The sequence below is a fragment of the Arachis stenosperma genome, chromosome 5 (assembly GCF_014773155.1).
Source record: "Arachis stenosperma cultivar V10309 chromosome 5, arast.V10309.gnm1.PFL2, whole genome shotgun sequence".
Lineage (NCBI taxonomy): Eukaryota > Viridiplantae > Streptophyta > Magnoliopsida > Fabales > Fabaceae > Arachis > Arachis stenosperma.
Genome location: NC_080381.1, coordinates 119,267,863 through 119,290,262, shown reverse-complemented (window position 1 = coordinate 119,290,262; position 22,400 = coordinate 119,267,863).

Genomic DNA, 22,400 nt, shown 5'->3' with positions numbered 1-22,400 from the left:
AGATATCAACTTCACGTGAAGCCTGAGTTTTTACCTTATTATAAATGTGGTGATTCATGCATGTAAAACTCTTCTGCGATATTCTCCCATAGCCCAAATAGAAAATATCATTAGATACGAAGCATAGTTCACGAAGCAATTCTTAAAAAACACTTCTGTGGTAGCCTGTATGGCTGTATATATGTATTCGAAAACAAAAATATTATTTATACACTAAAATCAGTCACTAATATATTTGTGTATAAATATATCTGTAGTTTAATTTATTTTTAATATATATTTATATTTCAATATATAATTTATACGAATGACTGATTTTAATAACTGATTTTAGTGACATGTAACATTAATCATTTAAAAATTATTAAAATTATGTTGGTGAGTAGTAAATATATATTATTTTTTTGGTTTAATTACTTTATTGGTCTCTATAGTTTCGCGAAATTTTCAATTAGGTCCTTATACTTTTTTTCCTTTTAATTGGGTCCCTATACGTTAAATTTTTTTTTTCAATTAAATCCCTACCATGAATATAACGTTTAAGATAACGAAATATTCTATTTAAAAAAACGAATATTCTTATGAATTAATTAGAGTAGCTAATTGAACATATATCTATTTTTTTAAAATACCAAAAAAACCCTGATATTTTATCCCAAATAAAAAAAACCCTATCCAGCCCTAACTTGCTCTGTGAAGGTCGTGTGCCTTGCGCTTCTTCTCCATCGGTCCGTGGTCTTCATCCATAGTCGTCGTCGTCCATGGCGGAGGCTTGAAGGTCCTTCTCCCTGCGCTGCTCTGTTTTGTTCTGTGGTCTTCTGCGTTGTTTGCCCGTCAAAGCCCTCACCGTGCCTCGCCTCGCGTCACCTTGCTGCGCCACGCCTCGCCGTCACCTCGACTCATCAACTTGTATGTCTCATTTCCCTTCCAGAAATAAATTTCATAGTGTTGTACATATTTTTCATACTTACCCAATTTTTATGCCTACCATTTGCATATGATTCAACAAAATTAATTGATAATTTGTCATTTCCCTCTTCTTAGTCTGAGAGATCGAGCTCAGGTTGAACAGTTATTACGCTACATTATTAAAGAACCACCAGAAGATGCTGAAAGCAAACAAAACTTCAAGTAAGCAGTAATAGTATAATTTGTTGCTAAAGTACTTCATAATCACTATTTCATAAATTTATCTTCTTTTTTTTTTTAATTTTGGTTCCCAATTTGTAATGCATTTAAGTGCTGCTAGCTGAATGCTTATGCCCATAACTTGCTCATCTGCTACTCAATGTTTTCTTTCTTTCTGTTATTTTTCGTATTCAATGATGTGATTATGTGTTAGGACTTGAGTTAGAATTATGTCCCGGAAAGAGGGAAAAAGAGAAAAGTTTGCTCATGGAGTGTGTCATGAATCGTTGCACCTTGGTGGTAGTCATTAACCTCCCATCATAATATTCTATTGGATCATAGTCTAACTCTTAGCTTAATAATTGATTCGGTGCTAGTCATTCCTTTCTTTCTTTCTTTCTTTCTTTCTTTCTTTCTTTACTTGTTTGTTGTGTTTGTTGATACGATATCATCAGAAGATAATATATCGAGTTGTTTTATTATGGCATCATTATCTGCATCATTCTCGGCATTACATTTTGTACTTAATCCATTTTCTTCATGCAGCTGCGCTTGGAGCAATTTTGCATGTAATATCCACTTCACTGCTTGGCATAACAGCAATTACAATGGCAAACACCATTGCTGGTGAAGAAACAGTGCATAAGCTTGCATCAATGCTACTTGTAGTTCTTGGTGGTGGTTATGTTATTTTGTTTTTAAATGGAAAGGGTGGCCATAGTCATTCACACAACCAATCCATGGAGAAAATGGTTGTAGCAGGACTTATCCTTGTTCCTGCATTGTCTCCTTGTGCTACGACGCTTCCGGTATTTCTTGTTGTGCCTCGCCGTCACCTCGACTCATCAACTTGTGTGTCTCATTTCCCTTCCAGAAATAAATTTCATAGTGTTGTACATGTTTTTCATACTTACCCAATTTTCATGCCCACCATTTGCATATGATTCAACAAAATTAATTGATAATTTGCCATTTTTCTCTTCTTAGTATGAGAGATCGAGCTCAACAAAATTATTCTCCTTCTTGGAGCCTAATCGTTCTCATAGCACCTTGTTGGCTGGCTACTTTAGCAAGGTATATTTTGTAGTTATGGCTTATCTGATAATATGTTTGGCTCATTGTGATTTCAGCATTTGATATTAAAGTTGGCTCATTGTGATTTTAGCATTTGGTCTAAAGTTTGGAGATTGATAAGTTTTAAAATATGGAAAAGGAATGGAACTAGAAATGTCAGTGATTTCTAGTTGTAACTCCTCCGTTGTGATTTTGTCAATGAAGGACAAGTAACATTTATTGATTAAGACATTAATTTTTGCTGATTCTGTGATTCATTGGGAAAACAACTTGAAAAGTACATGAGATTTGAGCTTTTTCACATACTACAAGATTTGTTCTACTATTATGTTTTAATTGAGAGTGATATGTTGGTTGCAGGTGTTCTCTTTGCTGGAGACTTAGGAAGAGAATGTCCTTTTGGAACATAAGTATGGAATCTAAGTTGAGCTTCTATCTTTATGAGGGCCTAAAAATTTGATTCAGCTTTGTACAACAGCATGCATGAAGCACCTTGCTATGGTGAAGAATCTTTAAGTCAATTTTCTAGTTGAAATGTTATACCAGACTTTACAAGTTGAGATAGATACAATTGTATGGTCTAAGTAGATATTGAATAGAGTATAGTTATGTTCATGGATTATTTTTACCATATTTTAGTCTAGATTGTGGATCATAAATTTAATGTATTTAAGAATTTTCAATATGTTAAATTCTATATTTCTATGTAGACATTGTAAATGTTGTGGTATTTATTTGAAAAATTAATCTATGCTCAATTTCTTTTATATTTTGTAGAAATATAATTATTTATGAAAATTTAGTTTTAATAGTTGTTAATCTGAAATTAGTAAAAATTTATAATTATAAAATTAGGAACAATGACCGAGTTAGTGACCGATTTAGATTTTTAGTTCAGAAATTAGTGGCTAAAGGGTTCAGCGACCAATTTTCAAGAAAAATCAATCACTAAATCGGTCGTTATTCCGGTAATTTCTTGTAGTGTGAATAGGGATTATAGGAATATCTTTCATTAAATATTTATAGTTTTACTAAATTTTCAATTAGGTCCTTATACTTTTTTTCTTTTCAATTAGGTCCCTAAGGGTATACAAGTAATTTCACAATTCACTAATATTTTTTTGATATTTAACTTTAATAGGGACTAAATTGAAAAAAAATTAACGTATAGGGACCTAATTAAAAGAAAAAAAATATAAGGACCTAATTGAAAATTTCGCGAAACTATAGGAACCAGCAGAGTAATTAAAGCTATTTTTTTTGGCCAAGTGCTCGAAAAAAATATATAAGAAGAAATAATTAATTAATTACCGGTTGAGGGAAGTCTCCATCTTCCATTTATAAATTGATTAGTAACTCCATCCAGGTTGTATGAGTGTTGGATCAATCTCAGCTTTTTTTACACAAAATAGCACAATATATAGTTTACATCTTATATATTAAGAAACAGTAATTGCGCATATGAGTATAATACTATATGTCACGTATAATAAAAACTAAAATATACTATTTCATATATAATATAGCTCAAATATATATCAAATATATATATATATATATATATATATATATATATATATATATATATATATGGTGCATTCTATAGTGGCTATTAAGTTTCTGTGACTACAATAGCTATAAGGGTTCTTTTAATTATTTGTTTACAACTGGTAGGTAACGTTGTAACACCCTAATATTCAAATCCTTATACTCGAGTCATAAGTCAATGATATTACGGTGGTACGACTCTCAGGTGGATTTTTAATATATAAATATAGGTAATTTTCGAAAGGAGTATTAATTGAGAAGGCAGAAAAGAGTAGAAATAAAATTGCGAAGACGTATCACTCACGTTTCGGCAACGAAAAGTTAAACTGTTAAGCCGAACGCGATATACGGACAAGGCATAAAAGAGATTAAGAGATAGATAACAGATAGATATTTATAGCATAGGTAAATAGCCACTAGTCGCGACCCGCGAAGTTTAGGCCGGTTAGGATACAGTATGAAAGTAGTTGACAACAGTATATCCTAATCTCTCCCAAAGGAAACATAAGAGCCTCTATAGGAAGTTCCAAAAGAGTTCAATACATAATATAATCTTTCCAAAACAAAGGTGGAGAGATTCTAAGCAAAACACAAAGTAGAGAAAATAAAGATCTTCGCCGTCTCTCAGACGAACCACAGCTCACTTCTGAGCACCTGGACCTGTATCTTAAAAACAAGAGATATATACGGAATGAGAACCCCGGGCCCATGGGTTCTCAGTACGGTAAAAGTGCCAAATAAATACAATGCACTGCAATAAAAACTCACTAAGCATCCAAAACTTCTTCACTAAATATCCAGCCTAGATTCTCACTAATCCATGAATAGGCAACTGTCGTAAGGGGATACTAAATCTAGTTCATGTTACACATGTTTCCCAACTCGCTGACTCTTCCACGAATCAGACTTAGAATCATAAGCAAAATCATCACCAGTTGTTCTACCTCAGCAATTTTGTATCAATACATCATATCCTCACCTGGAGCTAGTGAAACCACATCACTGAGTCTCCCAAGGAGCTTAAATTATCTCATTCAATGATCATCATCATCATGCAATCGTATCATCAAATCATCTCATCAAGAACAGCCCCCAACATTCACCGACACCAGCATGAGGGGCTTCTCAGTTGTACAAACACAAGCAATACAGGCAAGTAATACACAAATAAGGTACAAGTAGAACAAGTAGCATATAGTCAGGTAACATGGCATATATGATGTAGAAATCCAAAACAAATGGCAAACCCAAACAATTCAAACATATGCAAATGATGAATGCCTGCCCTATGGCTGATGATATCATCTGTCGGTTATATAGCCAACCTGACATGTCCTGGTAGCTAACCATTGGACAGAAACACCCCTTGAGGAGCAAGTAGGTTTGAGCTACAACCCCCTTGCTACTACCCGCTCAACCCAGAGCCAGTGGAATAGCCACTACTGCGGCTACTACCCAGGCGGGTGTTTAAAAGCTCAACCTGGAGCGAGTGGATTCACCACTACTGCCGCTACTACCCAGGCGTCACAATCTCTGACCTGGAGCAAGTGGGACGAACCACAACCCTTGCTACTGCCCAGGATCTCAAAACATACATTCGTTCAGTTTAAAAGCAATCATCATTGTTATCAAATCTCAAACATTAACCTGGAGCAAGTGGGACGAACCACAACCCTTACTACTACCCAGGTATCACAAATACATTCATTCAAAATTCCATAATTAAACTCATTTATCATAAACATCATTTTCTGTCTCATACCCGGAGCAAGTGGACAACGCCACTGCCTATTACCCGGGGTTACACATCACATTTCAACATTTTCCATTATTATCCATTTAACACATTCATTCATTAATCATATATGCATTTATACTCAGCCATAATCAATAATGGCTTTGCCGTAACCTGGCAATAACTCAGCCATCCGTCTCATGGTTCAATCAAGAACCAGCCATTTATCAATAAATATAGCCCTTCGGCTCATGGCATACACGGTACTTCTACCGTCATCCTCCATATCTCATATAATCATCTTTGATCATCATTGATCACAATTTTTCCCCTTGCTTCATTCGCAAATTACCACATCCCCTAACTCCTTCCTCTTTGCTAGGCATATCATAATGATTTAATACATAAGGGGTGAGATCGGAGGCTTAGAAGTATGAGATTTAGTTTTTAAAACTCAAAAATCAACTTTGGGATGAAAACAGGGCCACGCGCACGCGTACTTCACGCGCACGCGTGGATGGTTACAAAGCTCATCGACGCATATGCGTCATACACGCGGACACGCGGATTGAAACACAGCCAGACGACGCGTACGCGTCAGCCACGCGTACGCGTCAGCCACGCGTACGGGTGGGTGCATTTGCGCCCCAGGCACAAAACTGGCACAACTCTGGCACAACTCTCGAAAAAATGGCTGGGCATTGGGTGCAGCGCATCGACGCGCACACCACGCGCACGCGTGGATGGTGCCTTCTTGAAGAACGACGCGTACGCGCCAAGTGCGCCTACGCGTGGAGGGTCATTCTGCTAAAAATTTTCTAAGTTAAAAGCTGCAGAATTCACAAATTCAACCCCCAATCTTCTGACGGACATAACTTTCTCATTTTAAATCATTTTTCTCCCGTTCTACGAACGGCATGGACATCCCGGATCCAATTTCACTTCTAAACAAGTTTGGCACAAAACGGAGATCCAGAGTCCAAGTTATGTCCCATCAAAGTATGCCCAAAAACTATATTTTCATACAAAACCACAAGGTGCCCTTTTCAAAACAAGCCATTTTCAGCCCTTTTTAAAATCAACCAAAACATGCTAGTTTCAACCCTTTTTGAAATCAATCAAAATATACCAAAATCAACATCAAGCCTCCTCAACTCATACATTAACGCTTTGCCACGATTCACAAAACCGCCATATAACCATTTTTACCCATTTCAAACAAATGGCTAAATTACAAACACATTAACATGTCATACATCTTACCTCATCCCAATTTCCAACAATACTATTTTCAATCAATCATCATTACACATAATCAATATTATACTCACTGTCACATGGTTTCACCCACAAATCAACCTTAATCATTTCTCACGTATATATCACAACATACATATCTCTCATGCATCATCATACCATCAAGGCATTAATAATCATGATCACATATATGACCACATAACATACCTCAACTAAAACCAAACATACCTCATCTATACAATTTCACCCAAAATTACCAATTTTCACACTTCAACTCCTCAAACCTCATTATTCAATAACCAACCCAATCATTCATATATTCATTATCTGAAATTCATCCAATCACTTGTGTCATCATACAATGCACACATCAACTTACCTTCCTTACCTCTTTCCGGCCTCCGGCCCAAAATTTACGGCCTCCGGCCCAATTTCACAATTTAAATGCATAAACCACAAATCAATACTCATTACCCAATACATCAAATTTTCAATACACCAAGCATACAAGGCCACACAATTCTCAACCCAATCATTAATTCACATTACATACCAACTATGCATATTAGCACCAACCATTTACACAATCCAAACTTAATCCTAGGGGCATCTAGCCTAGGAATTCTCATCACACCACACGATACTTAAATGAAACTTAAACCGTACCTCTTGTAGCCAAATAAATTGAGCCTCTTCTTTGGAAGTCTCCACCAACCTTAGCCCCAAGCCTCACCAAAGCTCCTCAAGCAACACCAATCTCCCAATTGTGCACCAAAACCATCAAATACACTAACATAACCAATATCACATACATACATCAACCTAGGGCTCATAAAAATGACAATTCACAAGGGTTGGAGGATTTCTTACCTTAACCCACTGAAGTTTGTGATGAATATCACCCATGGCTCATACTAGAGCACTCAAAAACAACCAAAATCACAAGATTTCCTCAAAACCCAAACTAAATTCGAATTTGAAGAGAAAAATGAAAACTGGGCAGAGGACAGTGGATTACTCACCACAAAACTTAAGATAGAATTGTAAAGGATGAGAAGAGCGACGCGTGGCTGTAAACGGCTCGTCAATCGAAGCTCCGTAGCTCAAGTTATGGTGATTTGAAGATCAAAGAGAGTTAGGTTTTCTCTCTTCTCTTCTCTCTTCCCAATTTCAGTGCCCAACACCCCTTCTTTAGGGCGAAATGAGCTGAAGTGCTCATAACTAATGTTGATATATGTTGGGTCTTGGGCCCACTTAGGCCCGGTTCACTTATTTTTGTCCGTTGGCCCAATTTTGGACCAAAACCTTTAAGATTAGCGCTCTAAATCACACTTCAAATATTTCTACCTCCCCTAATTATAATTCCTCATTTCTTAATCCTATTTACTCATAATCAATTTTCTCAGCTGCAGTACCAGATAGGTCTCAGCCGGTACTGCCGGTCAAAATTTCACTGCGCGTTTTTACGCAGAAAACTATGTCTTCCAACTCGGAAAAATTCACTGAATTCAAATATCATATTTAAATCATCAAATTCCAATTGCCAAATCTTCCAACCATATTCACTCCTACTTAACTTATTATTTAATTAATTTCGGTTAGACCGGGTATTACAAACGTTGCCTTTTGACTTTCAAAAAAGAATCTTTCAACACGGTAAAAATTAAACACGGTAAAAATTAGCTAATAGAGGAGATAAAAATTTTAAAGGATAATTAGATAGAAAATTACATTACTTTTGTAACACCCTAATATTCAAATCCTTATGCTCGAGTCATAAGTCAATGATATTACGGTGGTACGACTCTCAGGTGGATTTTTAATATATAAATATAGGTAATTTCGAAAGGAGTATTAATCGAGAAGCCTGAAAAGAGTGGAAATAAAATCGCGAAAACGCATCACTCACGTTTCGACAACGAAAAGATAGAACGTGAAGCCGAAAGCGATATACGAACAAGGCATAAAGGAGATTAAGAGATAGATAACAGATAGATATATATAACATAAGTAATAGCCACTAGTCGCGACCCGCGAAGTTTAGGCCGGCTAGGGTACAGTATGAAAGTAGTTGGCAACAGTGCATACTAATCTCTCCCAAAGGAAACGTAAGAGCCTCTATAGGCAAGTTCCAAAAGAGTTCAACACATAATATAATCTTTTCAAAACAAAGGTGGAGAGTTTCTAAGCAAAACACAAAGTAGAGTAAATAAATATCTTCGCCGTCTCTCAGACGAACCGCGGCTCACTTCTGAGCACCTGAACTTGTATTTGAAAAACAAGAGATATATACGGAATGAGAACCCCGGGCCCATGGGTTCCCAGTACGGTAAAAGTGTCAAATAAATACAATGTACTGCAATAAAAACTCACTAAGCATCCTAAACTCCTTTTTCACCCAGTATCCAGCCTAGATTCTCACTAATCCATAAATAGGCATCTGTCGTAAGGGGATACTAAATCTAGTTCATATCTCGTATGATTCCCAACTCGCTGACTCTCCCACGAATCAGATTCAGAATCATAAGCAAAACCATTACCAGTTGTTCTGCCTCAGCAACTCTATTTCAATACATCATACCCTCGCCTGGAGCTAGTGAAATCACATCACTGCGTCTACCCAGGGGGCTTAAATTATCTCATTCAAAAATCATCATCATCATGCAATCGCATTATCAATTCATCTCATCAAGAACAGCCACCAACATCCACCGACACCAACATGAGGGATCTCTCAGTTGTACAAACACAAGCAATACAGACAAGTAATACACAAATAAGGTACAAGTAGAACAAGTAGCACGTAATCAGGTAACATAGCATATATGATATAGAAATCCAAAACAAATAGGCAAACCCAAACAATTCAAACATATGCAAATAATGTATGCCTGCCCTATGGCTGATGATATCATCTGTCGGTTATCAAGCCAACCCGACGTGTCCGGTAGCTAACCCGGGCACAGTCTCTCTGTTGCGTATTAATATCATTAGAGGGAATATGTGCCCTGTCACATTAGAGGGTATCTGTGCCCTGTCGCCATTAGAGGGTATCGGTGCCCTGTCGCCATTTCAACCAGAGAGAAAACACAAGCATGCTTACATTCAACATTTTTCATCATTATTCAATTATCATTATGCCTTTATACTCAGCCATAATCCATAATGGCTTTGCCGTAGCTCGGCAATAGCTCAGCCATTCGGTTCACAGTTCAATCCAGAACTAGCCAATTTATCAACATGGCTCCGCCGTATCTGGCAATAACTCAGCCATCCGGCTCATGGTTCAATCAAGAACCAACCATTTATCAATAATTATAGCCCTTCGGCTCATGGCATACACGGTACTTCTACTGCCATCCTCCATATCTCATATAATCATCTTTGATCATCATTGATCACAACTTTTCCCTTGCTTCATTCGCAAGTTACCACATCCCCTAACTCTTTCCTCTTTGCTAGGCATATCATAATGATTCAATACATAAGGGGTGAGATCGGAGGCTTAGAAGTATGAGATTTGGCTCTTAGAACTCAAAAATCAACTTTGGCATTAAAGCAGGGCCACGCATACGCGTACTCCACGCGCACGCGTGGATGGCCACAAAACTCATCGGCGCATAAGCGCCATCCACGCGGACTCGTGGATTGAAAAATATACAACGACGCGTACGCGTCAGCCACACGTACGCGTGGGTACACTTGCGCCCCAAGCACAAGACTGGCACAACTCTGGCACAACTCTCGGGAAAATGGCTGGGCAATGGGTGCAGCGCATCGACGCGCACGCGCACATCACGCGCACGCGTGGATGGTGCCTTCTTGAAGAACGACGCGTACGCGCCAAGTGCGCCTACGCGTGGAGGGTCATTCTGCTAAAAATTTTCTAAGTTAAAAGCTGCAGAATTCACAGATTCAACCCCCAATCTTCCGACGGACATAACTTTCTCATTTTAAATCGTTTTTCACCCGTTCTTCGAACGGCATGGACATCCCGGATCCAATTACATTTCTAAACAGATTTGGCACAAAACAGAGATCCGTAGTCCAAGTTATGTCCCGTCAAAGTATGCCCAAGGACCATGTTTTCATATAAAACCACAAAGTGCCATTTTCAAAACTAGCCATTTTCAACTCCTTTCAAAATCAACCAAAACATGCCAATTTCAACCCTTTTTGAAACCAATCAAAATATACCAAAATCAACATCAAGCCTCCTCAACTCATACATTACACTTTACCACGAATCACAAAACCATCATATAACCATCTTTACCCATTTCAAGCAAATGGCTAAATTACAAACATATCAACATGTCATACATCCTTCCTCATCTCAATTTCCAACAATACTATCTCCAATCAACCATCATTATACATAATCAATATCATAATCACTATCACGTGGTTTCACCCACAAATCAACCTTAATCATTCCTCAAGCATATATCACAATATATATATATATATATATATATATATATATATATATATATATATACCTCTCATGCATCATCATACCATCAAGACATCAATAATCATAATCACACATATGACCACATAATATTTCTCAACCCAAAACCAAACATACTTCATCTACATAATTTCACCCTTCAACTCCTCAAACCTTATTATTCAACAATCAACCCAATCATTCGCATATTCATTATATGAAATTCATCCAATCACTTGTGTCATCATACAATGCACACATCAACTTGCCTCCCTTACCTCTTTCCGGCCTCCGGCCCAAAATTTACGGCCTCCGGCCCAATTTCACAATTTAAATGCATAAACCACAAATTAATACTCATTATCCAATACATCAAATTTTCAATACACCAAGCATACAAGGCCACACAATTCTCAACCCAATCATCAATTCACATTACATACCAACTATGCATATTAGCATCAACCATATACACAATCCAAACTTAATCCTAGGGGCATCTAGCCTAGGAATTCTCATCACACCACACGGTACTTAAATGAAACTTAAACCGTACCTCTTGTAGCCAAATCAATTGAGCCTCTTCTTTAGAAGTCTCTACCAATCTTAGTCCCAAGCCACACCAAAGCTCCTCAAGCAACACCAATCTCCCAATTGTGCACCAAGATCATCAAATACACTAACATAACCAATATCACATACATACATCAACCTAGGGCTCATAAAAATGACAAATCACAAGGGTTTGAGCACTTCTTACCTCAGCCCATATGAAGTAGGGATAGAACCCACTTGGAATCCATGTTGGAGTATCCCTAAACACCCAAAATCACAAGATTTCACCACTAACTACCCAAAAACGTGTAACAGTAGAGAATTTCGAAAACTGGGCAGAGATGAATGGAATACTCACCACAAAACTTAGATAGAAATGTAGAGGATGAGAAGAGCGATGCGTGGCCGCAAACGACTCGTCAATCGGAGCTCCGTAGCTCAAGTTATGGTGGTTTGAAGATCAAAGAGAGTTAGGTTTTCTCTCTTCTCTTCTCTCTTCTCAATTCAGCGCCCCACACACCTTCTTTAGGGCAAAATGAGCTGAAATGCTCATAACTAATGTTTATATATGTTGGGTATTGGGCCCACTTAGGCCCAGTTCACTTATTTTTGTCCGTTGGCCTAATTTTGGACCAAAACCTTTAAGATTAGCGCTCTAAATCGCACTTCAAATATTTCTACCTCCCCTAATTATAATTCCTCATTTCTTAATCCTATTTACTCATAATCAATTTTCTCAGCTGCAGTACCAGACAGGTCTCAGCCGGTACTGCCGGTCAAAATTTCATTGCGCGCTTTTATGCAGAAAACTATGTCTTCCGACTCGGAAAAACTCACTGAATCCAAATATCATATTTAAATCATCAAATTCCAATTGCCAAATCTTCCAACCATATTCGCTCCTACTTAACTTATTATTTAATTAATTTCGGTTAGACCGGGTATTACATTCTACCCCCCTAACAGAAATTTTCGTCCTCGAAAATTCTATCCATCACTACGAGTACGCGAGTATAGTCTGCCTTTATATCAAACGCATAACAGTTCCAAGGTCCTTTTTACTCTGCGCGCTTCCGTTGCTGCGCTCTGATTTCTCTATCCTTGAGGGTCTCGGTCGTTCGTTCAACGCCGACCAACAGCCTCGTTCCTTACTTTTACCGTCTCATCAACTCACACCTTATTAAATCTCAAATCATGTCATCAATAAGATTGCCATCATCGTTAATCATAGCCATTATCCCACATCACTATAATCAATCAACGATCATCACCATACCTTAATCATACTCCATCACTATCCTCTCTGCCAAACCAATTCCTCTAATCACAGTTCAACTCCAAGCATAATCTCCAAACTTACTTTCTTATTCTCAAACCCTCAAATTCCTTCATGACTTGCTGATATAAAGTCTCTGGCTTATCAATCAAAAACCCCTTTCATTTCTAGAAATCAAATGAGTTTGGAATAGTAAGTTAACAAAATCATAAGAGTTCGCATTTCCTTTAATAATCTATAAGAGCATTTGAAACACATTTCTTTTGTTAAAATTACTCATATCAAAACCAAAACCAACACTCTTCAAATTCTTGGGGAAAGATTTTCAACAGTACCTCTCCAAAAATTGGGGTTTACCACCTGTCACGGGTTCCCTCAAACCAATCTCAATACCGCATCGACATTTCGATTTAATGGTCTTCACATTCGTTCTTCAAGAATCAATCATTATAAATCTCAAACTAAAACCAAGGTCACTATGACCAAACATCACAGTACTCATCTCTCAACACCACAACTTGCACTCTCTCATCATCTAAATCCAATTGTGCATTAATGATAATTTCCTCATCCGCTTTAGAACCATCAAAGCTCGCAGCCGCAATCATTTCAAACTACTTGGGGGTCATTACTTGCAGTAACCCGCTTAACCCTTCTAGTATTCAAACATAAGATACTATAGTAAACTTTTACAGCTCTCATTCGTAGCTATCCTGTGTTACTGCTTCCACAAGTTTCCGTTGCTTTATTCTGATCTCTCGTCTAGTACGAGCTCTATCACTTATTTCCTCAAGTACTCAACCACAACTTAGCATGACTGGCATTCACTAGATTTCTATCTATGATAGCCAAAACCACATACCAACTTAATCGTACCTTTAGCACGTTGTTACCAATCTTTCGCTTACCAATTCCCAAACTGTCGGATCTAACGGTATCCCCCGTTGTTGTAGTGAACACACGACCTTGTTGTTGGCTCTTGGTAGTATTCCGGTTGACCTTCTTAGGACGTTTCTAGGATACATGTCCAACTCCTCTACAACCATGGCAAAGTCCCAATCTACCTCGACACGGAGTTCTCGAATGATGGCTTTAACATCGCCCACCAGTCATTCCATTCTGAGGTTGCTTTCCGTTAAAGGCCTACCTAATCATTTATGCTCACCAAACCTTCTATTAAGATAACTTAGGGTTATCTAGAACAGATCATAATTTTTCATTCGACCATGTATTATGAGTGAATACCATCCTTCAGCATTATCTAAAGTGGTAAAGAATTAAGTTATCAGTTTTCTTATTACCTCAGGTATGAAAATCGGACCTGGCAGTCTCCCGATCCTTCCGGTGTGGGCAATCTCTGACCAAATGTCCTAGCTTTCCGCAATTGTAACACAAACCCGAACCATAACGACACGGTCTATTTGGGTGATGACCTCCACATCTCTGACAGCCCGAAACATCAGAAGCAGCCGCTGCCCGTTTTCCCTTACCGTTTCTTTGGGACTCCTCACTCGTCGCAAAGTCATTTCGCCTTTGAGGAAAACGTTGTGGGTATCCTCTTCTCTTAAACTCTTGACCCCTTGTTGGGTATTCTTGATTGTGCTCCCTGCGGTGGGACTCCCGATGGTCATTCTTTGCCTCAACAGCCTTCCTCACACATTCTTCAGCAATACGGCTCTTGTTTACAAGTTCGGAGAAGACCCTAATCTCCATCGGTCCAACGGAGCTCAGGATTTCACTTCGAAGTCCTCCCTCATACTTAATACACTTCCATTCCTCGAAGTCTCCCGGGGTTCCTTGACACATACGAGAAAACCTGAATAACTCCTCAAATTTATCCGTATACTCAGATATGGACATTGTACCCTGCTTCAGTTGCAGTAATTCAAGTTCCTTGGCCGTTCTAGCAGAATTCGGGAAGTACTTCTTATAAAATTCCACTTGGAAGGCACCCCAGGTGATAGGATCATTCCCCTGCTGCAGGAGACGTCGAGCCCCTTGCCACCAATGCGATGCTTCTCCCGTGAGCAGATAGGTAGCAAATTCAACACACTGTTCTTCAGGCACCAACTGCGCTTGCAGTGCTCGCTCCATGGCCTGAAGCCAGGTGTCAGCTTCAGTCGGATTGGTGGTTCCCTTGAACTTAGGTGGATTAACCTTTAAGAAAGTTGCCAGTGTCATCGGGCCCTGAGCTCCACTTCCACCTTTGCCATTATTGTTTATCTGTTGCCCAAGAGCCTCCGCAGTGGCTTGCATAGCAGCAGTCATATTCTCTAATGCCGCCATAAGGTTTACCGGGTTATTCGGGTTGACTTCCGGTTCCTGCGTGCTAGTACGATCTCTCTCACTTCTCCGACCGGGTCCACGAGGCGCCATCTGGTTCCTATACACACCAAACAATCGATATCAAGTTGATCAGTCTTAATATCGGAAGTATAGTGCTTCAAAGTACCAAAGGTACACTCATAAACTTCATGCTAGATGTATCGGTTAGATACCCTAACTAGCACAGGCACAGACTCAGAGTATGCATTGAAGCATAAGCAGTTCCATCCCTCAGGCTCACGAGGACGAACTGCTCTGATACCATAATGTAACACCCTAATATTCAAATCCTTATGCTCGAGTCATAAGTCAATGATATTACGGTGGTACGACTCTCAGGTGGATTTTTAATATATAAATATAGGTAATTTCGAAAGGAGTATTAATCGAGAAGCCTGAAAAGAGTGGAAATAAAATCGCGAAAACGCATCACTCACGTTTCGACAACGAAAAGATAGAACGTGAAGCCGAAAGCGATATACGGACAAGGCATAAAGGAGATTAAGAGATAGATAACAGATAGATATATATAACATAAGTAATAGCCACTAGTCGCGACCCCGAAGTTTAGGCCGGCTAGGGTACAGTATGAAAGTAGTTGGCAACAGTGCATACTAATCTCTCCCAAAGGAAACGTAAGAGCCTCTATAGGCAAGTTCCAAAAGAGTTCAACACATAATATAATCTTTTCAAAACAAAGGTGGAGAGTTTCTAAGCAAAACACAAAGTAGAGTAAATAAATATCTTCGCCGTCTCTCAGACGAACCGCGGCTCACTTCTGAGCACCTGAACCTGTATTTGAAAAACAAGAGATATATACGGAATGAGAACCCCGGGCCCATGGGTTCCCAGTACGGTAAAAGTGTCAAATAAATACAATGTACTGCAATAAAAACTCACTAAGCATCCTAAACTCCTTTTCACCAGTATCCAGCCTAGATTCTCACTAATCCATAAATAGGCATCTGTCGTAAGGGGATACTAAATCTAGTTCATATCTCGTATGATTCCCAACTCGCTGACTCTCCCACGAATCAGATTCAGAATCATAAGCAAAACCATTACCAGTTGTTCTGCCTCAGCAACTCTATTTCAATACATCATACCCTCGCCTGGAGCTAGTGAAATCACATCACTGCGTCTACCCAGGGGGCTTAAATTATCTCATTCAAAAATCATCATCATCATGCAATCGCATTATCAATTCATCTCATCAAGAACAGCCACCAACATCCACCGACACCAACATGAGGGATCTCTCAGTTGTACAAACACAAGCAATACAGACAAGTAATACACAAATAAGGTACAAGTAGAACAAGTAGCACGTAATCAGGTAACATAGCATATATGATATAGAAATCCAAAACAAATAGGCAAACCCAAACAATTCAAACATATGCAAATAATGTATGCCTGCCCTATGGCTGATGATATCATCTGTCGGTTATCAAGCCAACCCGACGTGTCCGGTAGCTAACCCGGGCACAGTCTCTCTGTTGCGTATTAATATCATTAGAGGGAATATGTGCCCTGTCACCATTAGAGGGTATCTGCGCCCTGTCGCCATTAGAGGGTATCTGCGCCCTGTCGCCATTAGAGGGTATCGGTGCCCTGTCACCCTTTCAACCAGAGAGAAAACACAAGCATGCTTACATTCAACATTTTTCATCATTATTCAATTATCATTATGCCTTTATACTCAGCCATAATCCATAATGGCTTTGCCGTAGCTCGGCAATAGCTCAGCCATTCGGTTCACAGTTCAATCCAGAACTAGCCAATTTATCAACATGGCTCCGCCGTATCCGGCAATAACTCAGCCATCCGGCTCATGGTTCAATCAAGAACCAACCATTTATCAATAATTATAGCCCTTCGGCTCATGGCATACACGGTACTTCTACTGACATCCTCCATATCTCATATAATCATCTTTGATCATCATTGATCACAACTTTTCCCTTGCTTCATTCGCAAGTTACCACATCCCCTAACTCTTTCCTCTTTGCTAGGCATATCATAATGATTCAATACATAAGGGGTGAGATCGGAGGCTTAGAAGTATGAGATTTGGCTCTTAGAACTCAAAAATCAACTTTGGCATGAAAGCAGGGCCACGCGTACGCGTACTCCACGCGCACGCGTGGATGGCCATAAAACTCATCGGCGCATAAGCGCCATCCACGCGGACGCGCGGATTGAAAAATATACAACGACGCATACGCGTCAGCGTGGGTACACTTGCGCCCCAAGCACAAGACTGGCACAACTCTGGCACAACTCTCGGGAAAATGGCTGGGCAATGGGTGCAGCGCATCGACGCGCACGCGCACACCACGCGCACGCGTGGATGGTGCCTTCTTGAAGAACGACGCGTACGCGCCAAGTGCGCCTACGCGTGGAGGGTCATTCTGCTAAAAATTTTCTAAGTTAAAAGCTGCAGAATTCACAGATTCAACCCCCAATCTTCCGACGGACATAACTTTCTCATTTTAAATCGTTTTTCACCCGTTCTTCGAACGGCATGGACATCCCGGATCCAATTACATTTCTAAACAGATTTGGCACAAAACAGAGATCCGTAGTCCAAGTTATGTCCCGTCAAAGTATGCCCAAGGACCATGTTTTCATATAAAACCACAAAGTGCCATTTTCAAAACAAGCCATTTTCAACTCCTTTCAAAATCAACCAAAACATGCCAATTTCAACCCTTTTGAAACCAATCAAAATATACCAAAATCAACATCAAGCCTCCTCAACTCATACATTACACTTTACCACGCATCACAAAACCATCATATAACCATCTTTACCCATTTCAAGCAAATGGCTAAATTACAAACATATCAACATGTCATACATCCTTCCTCATCTCAATTTCCAACAATACTATCTCCAATCAACCATCATTATACATAATCAATATCATAATCACTATCACGTGGTTTCACCCACAAATCAACCTTAATCATTCCTCAAGCATATATCACAATATATATACCTCTCATGCATCATACCATCAAGACATCAATAATCATAATCACACATATGACCACATAATATTTCTCAACCCAAAACCAAACATACTTCATCTACATAATTTCACCCTTCAACTCCTCAAACCTTATTATTCAACAATCAACCCAATCATTCGCATATTCATTATATGAAATTCATCCATCACTTGTGTCATCATACAATGCACACATCAACTTACCTCCTTACCTCTTTTCGGCCTCCGGCCCAAAATTTACGGCCTCCGGCCCAATTTCACAATTTAATACATAAACCACAAATTAATACTCATTATCCAATACATCAAATTTTCAATACACCAAGCATACAAGGCCACACAATTCTCAACCCAATCATCAATTCACATTACATACCAACTATGCATATTAGCATCAACCATATACACAATCCAAACTTAATCCTAGGGGCATCTAGCCTAGGAATTCTCATCACACCACACGGTACTTAAATGAAACTTAAATCGTACCTCTTGTAGCCAAATCAATTGAGCCTCTTCTTTAGAAGTCTCTACCAATCTTAGTCCCAAGCCACACCAAAGCTCCTCAAACAACACCAATCTCCCAATTGTGCACCAAGATCATCAAATACACTAACATAACCAATATCACATATATACATCAACCTAGGGCTCATAAAAATGACAAATCACAAGGGTTTGAGCACTTCTTACCTCAGCCCATATGAAGTAGGGATAGAACCCACTTGGAATCCATGTTGGAGTATCCCTAAACACCCAAAATCACAAGATTTCACCACTAACTACCCAAAAACGTGTAACAGTAGAGAATTTCGAAAATTGGGCAGATATGAATGAAATACTCACCACAAAACTTAGATAGAAATGTAGGGGATGAGAAGAGCGACGCATGGCCGCAAACGGCTCGTCAATCGGAGCTCCGTAGCTCAAGTTATGGTGGTTTGAAGATCAAAGAGAGTTAGGTTTTCTCTCTTCTCTTCTCTCTTCTCAATTCAGCGCCCCACACACCTTCTTTAGGGCAAAATGAGCTGAAATGCTCATAACTAATGTTTATATATGTTGGGTATTGGGCCCACTTAGGCCCAGTTCACTTATTTTTGTCCGTTGGCCTAATTTTGGACCAAAACCTTTAAGATTAGCGCTCTAAATCGTACTTCAAATATTTCTACCTCCCCTAATTATAATTCCTCATTTCTTAATCCTATTTACTCATAATCAATTTTCTCAGCTGCAGTACCAGACAGGTCTCAGCCGGTACTGCCGGTCAAAATTCCACTGCGCGTTTTTATGCAGAAAACTATGTCTTCCGACTCGGAAAAACTCACTGAATCCAAATATCATATTTAAATCATCAAATTCCAATTGCCAAATCTTCCAACCATATTCGCTCCTACTTAACTTATTATTTAATTAATTTCGGTTAGACCGGGTATTACAACTTTTTGATAGAAAATTAAAATAGAAGATAGACATCTCCTTCCGAAATTGGTGAATGATCAAGTATAATTGACTTAGGGTTCTTGATGGATTGTTGACGGTGTCCTGTTGCAAGGTTTGGCCATTGAAACATAGTTGTTGTAACTAAAAGAGGGAAAAAAAATTATGGCAAAGTCGTCGTCGAAATTGCTAGTAATAGCTGGCGTGACACATCACAACGACGAGTGGGAATCGGAAAAAACAGGGCAGATTATAAACAATAAATAAATAAATATAAAAATTTTAAGACAATATACGAATAAATAAATATAAAAATAAAATTCTTTTTATGATTTTAAAAATAAAAATGATTAAATTTATTTTAAAACAATCATTTCGATTACAAGAATCAAGTTGAAGGGAGATTGTATTATGCCATAAAAGAGTAAATATTATGAATTGTTTTGTGTGTTTTGAAATTTAGGAGATTCAAATGTTTAATATTAAAAATTTTAAATATGTTTTTAAAAATTTATTAAAAAATATATTACATAATTAAAATTTAAAATTTTAAAATCTAAAATTTTTCAAATAATTTTAAATTAATATTACAACATTCTAATTAAACATCTACAATTTGTAAGATATATCAGTATTCATAATACTAACATAAATAATAGAATTTTATTAAAAAAAAGTTTAAAAACCAGTAAAAAAAAAGAGTTTCAAACAAAAAAAGGTGTCATAGAGGATATTTTCCTCTTCTTTTTATTTTTTATTTTTCCTCTCTTACTTGTAAATTAGATTTTCTCTTTTTTTTTAGAGTCATGTATTATAAATTTGGTTATCTACTAATTTAGTTTAAAATAAAATAAAAAAACCCAAGATCTTTTCTTCCTAGTATTTACTAATTTTTGTCCGTATTAGTGTTGTGTTTTACATGTTTTTGTTGACATAGCACACAGCCCATATTGTAAGATTTAATATTTGGTGCTCAAATTTTTATTTTATCCTGACATTAACATTTGATGAGTTATGCACTTTTATCATTCTCACTATTAATTAAGCAAATTTCTTTTCATAATCTTTTGACTAGATGTCACATATCTATTGATAAATCAACAATTAGCCACTAGACACCATTTCTTGTACCACTATGTTTTCCGTGGAAATACCACCAAAGATTTTACTTACCAGCCCTGCACCAATAAGGGACAGTAAAGCCCACTATGTTTGAGCTATGTTTACGCAATGGTTTTCTAAATTTGTATACACCTGTTTGACAAAGAAATTTAGCATGTTATGCGAGAGCATAATTAACTTTATATTTTGTTTCTTTATGTCCTCTATATACTATATATATAGAGTACAGATTACTCATAAGCAAAATAAAAGTAACATATAGAACTTGTTTTGACTTGACAAGTAACTTTCATCCCAACCACCATTAGGAAGTTGTTTTGACAACAAAAATTCACATGCTTTGTGCAATGAAGGAAAGTTATGGTAGTTCTTTCCAACGGCTTCTAGTCCTTCCACTGCAAACCATGTGCCATATGTATAACAAATTCCCCACCAGCCATATATATAATTGTGCTTATAAACTTTGAATTATTTTTACAAGAAAAAGTACAGGTAGATAATGAAAATATTAACAATATGAACAATCGATATATTGAATGTTCATTTCACTAGATGTACGGATGGTTATTTTAATATAGATTTAGATGGATAATTTAGAGATATAATGTATTTTTATTTGATTAGTAATTGTTCATGTTATTCAAAATAGTCAATGTTTACCTAACACTCCTCATCTTATAATTATATTTTTTGAAAATAGAAAAAAATTGAACAACAATACCAAGAGCCATCAGGATTCTGTGTGCTTTCAATGAAATGGATTGACTTGGAAATTGGTTGATCTATTTCCTTTCTTCTGTGGTTTGGGTAAAGCTCTCTGAATATAACCAATCCCAACATTGCTGATGAAGTGCACTCTACGTCGCGGTGAGAGTGACAATGGCGATGGCGGCTTCACTCAGCGGCGTTCTCCAACGGCATAGGCGCGGCCAAAAGTTTCGGCAGCGACAGATCTGGCGGCGGTTCAGACGAGGACGACGACGGCGACGCCACACACGCGTCCCCTCTCCCCACACAAACTCCCTCTCTCTCCTCGGTTTCAATAGCGACGACGGCGTCTCCAAAGCGAACCAGCGGCGACGACGATGGGCTGGTGGTGCGAAATTTATAACCCAAAAACTAATCGGCAAGTGCACCGGGTCGTACCAAGTAATATCTCAGGTGAGTGAGGGTCAATCCACGAAGAATGATGGACTAAACAATAATAGTTGATTGATTTACTTAGTTAGACAAGAAAAAAAGGGTGTTTTGATGTTTAAAAGCATAAACAGTAAATTCAGAATATCAAAAGATAGGCAATAAATAAGTTGGGAAAACAATATGAAGAAGGCAGTTAAGGCTTCAGAGTTATCTATTTTCCGAATTGACTTTTCTTATTAATTTATTTTAATCATACAAGATTTAATTCATGGCAAACTATTTGTGACTAGACAATTCCTTAAACCTTCCTAGTCTCCTCTAAAAGTCATCAAC